Here is a 6,000-nt window from a genome sequence, read left to right as displayed (position 1 = left end):
CCTACTACTCGTTCTCCTATAACCTTGCGCTTGGCATCTCCAAACTATTGACCTTGCAATTGGCTCTTCACCTCTTCGGGAAGTCAAGCAATAATGGTAGTGCAGTATATATTGTTCTGGCTATATGAGACCGAATGAATTGCTGCACGTCCACCATGTGGGCGAGGGTCGAGGGGCGAGGGAGAGTGCTACATACGGAGCAAAATGAGTGAATCTACACTCTAAAATACGTCTATATACATCAGTGTTTGGAGTATGTACTAGTAGTTCATATTGAAATCTACTAAAGGACATATATATTCCAAACAATATGATATAATCTCTATAACCAAGGTAGTAGGGACGAGGAGTAAACGGAGGGAGTAGTAAATTTTTCTCCTCGTCCTGCGAGCCACCGCGCGCATGGGCGAGGGAGCGGGCGTAAGGCGTAGTAAGCAAGCTTCACCTCATCCTGCGAGCCACCGCGCCCGTGGGCGGGGGATACGGCGTACTAAGCAAGCTTCTCCTCGTTCTGCGAGTTGACGGGACACATCAAAAGTACTCTAGTGTATAGAGCCTTGCCTCTAAGGTAGGCCCCACATGGTTTGCCTCTTTTTTAACATAACACGTCAAGTCGCAATTTGTTTGTTCACCCGTGGTAGACGATCCTCCCTCCACCAAGTGGACAACCAGTACACGTGCCAAATTACCACGTGGGCTGCCTTTTTCGTACAGAAATGAGCTCCACCATGTACCCGCGCGGGTGTGGTTGGGAAAGAGACGGGAGTACGTGCGTCATGCATGCACCTCTTCTCTTCGTGCAGGTTCCCCACCTACATGGGTGTGTGTGAGAGATACAAACCGCGTTCGTGAGTGTTTTTTGTTTTGGGGTGGGGGGGGGGTGGGGGTTGATTTTGTGAATTATTTGTGGGAATATGTGTCGATGACATCTCAAACAAAATTTTTCATGCAGTGTGTGTGAAATGGAGGCCTATCCATATCATACATAGAGGGTCGGGCAATCCACGAGAAGAGAGGGAGGGGTCATAGCTATCAATAGAGTCGAAGAGGGGGTCAAGTGGGTGGGTGCGAGATCGATGAAGAGAGCCATCGAAATTGTGTGTGTGTACAAGTCAAAGATATAGGGCGACTGGCCTACCGGAACGTTAGAGGGCACACGTCAAGTTTGTGTGTGGTAGGGAGACATGACTAGAGCGCTTGATGTGTGGGTGGGGGGGGGGGGGGGGGGGGGGGGGGGGGTAGGCAGAGGCCTAACTATAGAGGTAGAACGACTCGTATATGTGTTGAGAAGGAGAGACTTGGCTATGTCTTGAGGGAGATTGGTCGACATCCATACATAATTGAAGGATGGGAAATATGATGGGAGAGAGATAGAGGAGAGAGAGAGAGGGAGGGAGAGGGGTAGAGTGCTGGATGGGTGATGGAGTTGCTTCTGAAGATGGTGGGAGAGGCCTACTAAACAAACTGAGGGTGGAACTGCAATGTTATCAATAAGAGTGGGGATGTGTTTCTGTGTGTGCCTGTGCGTGATAGATCTGTTGGGACGCATCCATGGATGATGAAGGGGAACCATGTGTTTGGTAAGCAAACCTAACTAGATCGGTAGATCAATTGTAGTTTGTCGGAGGAAGGGAGAGACACAACTAATGAGGTAGATCGATTGACGTGTGGGTAAAAACGAGTTATAAGGACCTAGCTAGCTATATGTATAGCGAGAGATCAGTCGGTGTACGTCCATTTGTTAGAGGCTAATAAGGCCCAGCGAGACGGATAGACAGAGAGAATGGAGCTAGGAGGTGGTGCGACAGGCCCAACTACTAGCTAGATAGGGGGAGGAGTGTGCGGTTGTGAGAGAGCGATGAAAAGAGGGGCGAGAGTTTACATGTGTGTCTCACCATATGAGAGACACGAGGCAAGGACACATAAAGGAGGAGATTGAAGGTGTGTTTGTATGTTGTAGGCAGGCATCGCTGGAGTGGTTTATCGATCGGTGTGTGTCGGAAAGGAGTTGTGGAGACTCTGGGAGAACGACCTAAAGAAAAAATGAATGTGCCCAGTGGATAGAATGCCGAGGGAGGGGGAGGGCGAGGAGGGCGTGTGCATGCACGAGAGAAAGTTAGTGGTAGCTACAAAGGTTAGAGGATTGTGTGGGTGTAAGAGACTAACAAAGATCATAATTTGATATGAAAGCAGATTCATATATTTGAATAGGAGATCATAGTGTTTTAAACATTGCATGCATGAATATAGCGGTGATACATGTGTTGTGCACATGTTATACCATAATGTGATAATGCATGGTGTTTGCAACTCACAGCTAAATGCCGAACAATCTAAACCATACTATACATCAAACAATATCACATTTTATTTGAATTTGTGATAATGTGTGGCGTTTGCAGCTTACAACTAAATATCGAACAATCTAAACAATACTATATATCGAACATTCTCACATATTATTTGAATTTGTGGTAATGTGTGGTGTTTGCAACTCACATCTAAATACTTGTAGGCTTAGGGGGCGGGGCACCATACATAATGTGATAAACACATTATACATATGAGACATGGTTTAGATTATGAAGATCTAGCTAGAGCTAGAAATGTAATGTGATTTGAAATCAAAATAAAGTGGATTCAAAAAATCTAGTTCGAGTTCATATAGTACACATAGTTCATATGTAACTCGAGACTAATCACGTGGTGTGCTGTGAAGATAATACACAAACGATGGTTTAACTTGACAATAATGATGATTGTAGATCTTATTAAAACAGAGAAACGAATTCAAATGCTTTGACTTCACAACAATCATTACTGCAGATCTTATTCAAATAGAGAAACGAATTCAAATTTAGTTCATATTGAAGCGGTAGTATATACGTTTGGAATGCACTAAAACGTTCATTTGAGTAGTAGGTTGCATGCATTATACACGTAGCGAAATATTTTAATTGAACACAACATGAATTCAAAGTTTTGAATGACATTTGTAGGGCGCATTGATTTGGTACAGTACACGTTAGGCTTGTCCGGAAATTTCAACCCACGCCTTGTTAGCCCGAAATATTTAAGATATATCTTTGTCTCGTTGTGCTCCAACAACTCCCTCCATCTCAACCCGCGCCTTGCTATTCCGAAATTACAACGCGCGCGAAAACTCCCACCTCCTGTGAAATCCCGACACGCGAAATGCCCATGGTACCCCTGAACTGAAAGAACCGCCTCAAATCGGTGGGGGTACTTTCGTAACTTACCCCACATTTCAGACAAGCGCGTCTCTAAGCCATAGTTCCCCACTGTCATCCCATCCGCCCACCCATTCGTACACCGAGGCCGCGAAAACACGCGACGAAACCCCACACCCTGCTCCGTCCGCCACCCAGCCGGAGCCTCTTCCCCGATGACGTCGTCCACAGCAACACCTCGACGTCCCTCATCCACCGTACCAGATGAGGATCCGTCATCGATCTCATCGTCCCGCCGGTTCAGCCACCCCATCCTCCACCTCCAAGGAGCTGCCCCGATGTTCCCCTCGTCTTTCGCGCCACCTCCATTCCCACACCGCCGTCTTCACCTGCACCACCGGAAGAGCATCATCATCACCGTTACCTCGGATGAAGTTGCGGCCTAATCGGCGCCACCAAAGAGGTTGTACACTAATCGCCGCATTTTCTTCTTGATTCGATCTCACGGTGCTACCGGCGCTCGGTCCCGAGCCGACACGGCACGGCTCCATCCACGGCGGCGTCGCCGGCCACTTCCTCCATGGCGTCGCTCCCTCGGCGGCGACGTCCACATCAGTAGGACCTGCTACTGCTTTAGCTCTTGCTCGCGCTGCTGCTCTGCTCTTGCTCTCGGTCCCCTGCCTGGTCTGCTCTTGCTATTGCTCTTGCTCGCGTTGCTGCTCTCGCTCTTGCTCTTGCTTGCGATGCTGCTCCGATTTAGCTACACTTCACTTCGATGCCGCCGGGGTGAAGGAAGAACCAGCCGCAGCGGGGAGGGGGCTCGCCGGAGAGGTACCCCACTATCTATCTTAGGGTTCAGGATGGGGTGGTGGTCGCCGGCGGTGGTGGGGCGTTGGCGGGGCGGTGGCGTGGGGATCGACGGAGAAAAAGCTCGGCACGGGGGGGCCTAGCGGGATGGCCGGGGCGGCGGCGGACCGGCGATGGGGAGTGTTTTGGGGGGGGGGGGGGCGGCGCACCGCGGGCGGCGGGGGGCTGCTGTTTGGCCGACTTAGGGGGTGGAGGTTGAAGATGAACCGCAGGCCCTTGATTTTGTATCCAATGGCTGCAAAATCGACTGGCCAGAGATGAAAAAGTCAGTCGACCGACGTGTAGCCTCACCTTGCTAGTGCGTCCAGTTTTGACAGCAAAATTCAGTTTCGACAGCAAAATTCAGTTTCGACAGTTAAGTTCAGTTTCGACAGTTAAGTTCAGTTTCGACAGTTAAATTCAATTTCGATAGTTAAGTTCAGAGATGAGCGGCTGGTGTATTTTACATCTAGCACTTTGTGGTTATGTATTTTACGTCATGTATTGGAGATGCTATTAGAATTCCACTCAGGTTAACGTTGTTTGTTGTCTCTCTTGTCCTGCTTCAGCCTCGGCGTCGTACAACTCAGCGGAGCTGCTCCAACGACGAAACCCTCCGTCACAGCGGAGCAGTACCTCGGGCTCCATCTCCAGACGCCTAGGATCTTCTTCCCCTCCTCCAACAGCCAAGTCAGCCGGAGCATCCTCACCGGCCAACCCAATCACTCTAAGATCGACATGGCTTCGCCAAAGAGGTTGTACACTTGTTGCATCTCTTTTTTACTCTACATGTTATATATATTGTCCACTGAGCACACGGATTTGTTCCTTTAGTGTCTCCTTGAAAGAAAAAATGTAGGAATTTTAATTTTCACTTGTCCTCCTTTTCAAATTCCTATTCATGAAGCACACGACTAAGAGATAGTAGCATAATAGCATTATAACCGTACATTTTCTTGTGGTTTGACTTAATCTCACCATGCTTCTTTGCATCCTGTGATCTTCCAATTGTTGTGAATCAAACACCCAGATTGGCAGAAATCCTGTGTTTTTAAATTCTCTATTTTGCACGTGCATTCCTACCCTATTCCTGTCTATTTCCTATCCCTGCATTGTTGTAATCCTCCAATTCAAACGAGCTCTTATAGAATTACTTCTCTTACAGATAGTTGTCAAAGAAAACCTTGCGTGGTTTGTCCCGCTCCTGTTGCGCCGTCGTCCACCCCAGCTCAGCTGCTCCAACGATAGAAGGGTCCAGCACAGTAGGGATCCGGCCTCCAGACTGTCTTTCGCCGCCTCATATCTTCTTCCCCGCCGCTGGCAGCCATGAAAACTGCACTACCATCATCAACCGAGCAGATGACCTCGAGGACTACACGGGTCCGCAAGAGAGGTCGCACTCTTTCGCGTCTGCTTACGTTATGCATCGCTTAATATTACATGCTACTTTATCGTCCTGTTCACCGATTAGACTCTGAGTCAGCTCCAAACTAATGGTCAAACTTGAGTTTTAAATGGTTATGGGGTACATATCGGGGCCGCTATCAATAGTATCTATCTACTATCTGGTTAATCTCCGGTGTCTACTATGAGTTTCATGTTGGGTGGGAAACAAACAGTAAAGAAGCCATTATCTATATTTTTTAACTGAAGCCATTATCTGCCTGCTATTATTGGTTTGGGGTCTATCCACAGGTTGCTACCATCACTCTGGATTTCTGCACGCACTCCTTACATAATCTCACTATGTTTTATTCCTATGCATGACAGTTATTGTAAACAATGGAACTGAACATGTAGAGCAAAAGAGACGAGCTTTGTGTGGCAATAAAATTTCATGCAGACATCACTCCATGGTAGGCGCAAAGGCAGCCCCCCTCCATGCATTTTGTATTGTAATCGAGAGGAAGATATCTGTTCTGAGGGGGATTCATAAGGAGAATACAACTCCTATTTACCCCCT

This window comes from Triticum urartu, chromosome 5 (genome assembly GCF_003073215.2).
Source record: "Triticum urartu cultivar G1812 chromosome 5, Tu2.1, whole genome shotgun sequence".
NCBI classification, from domain to species: domain Eukaryota; kingdom Viridiplantae; phylum Streptophyta; class Magnoliopsida; order Poales; family Poaceae; genus Triticum; species Triticum urartu.
Note: the sequence above shows the minus strand (reverse complement) of the source record.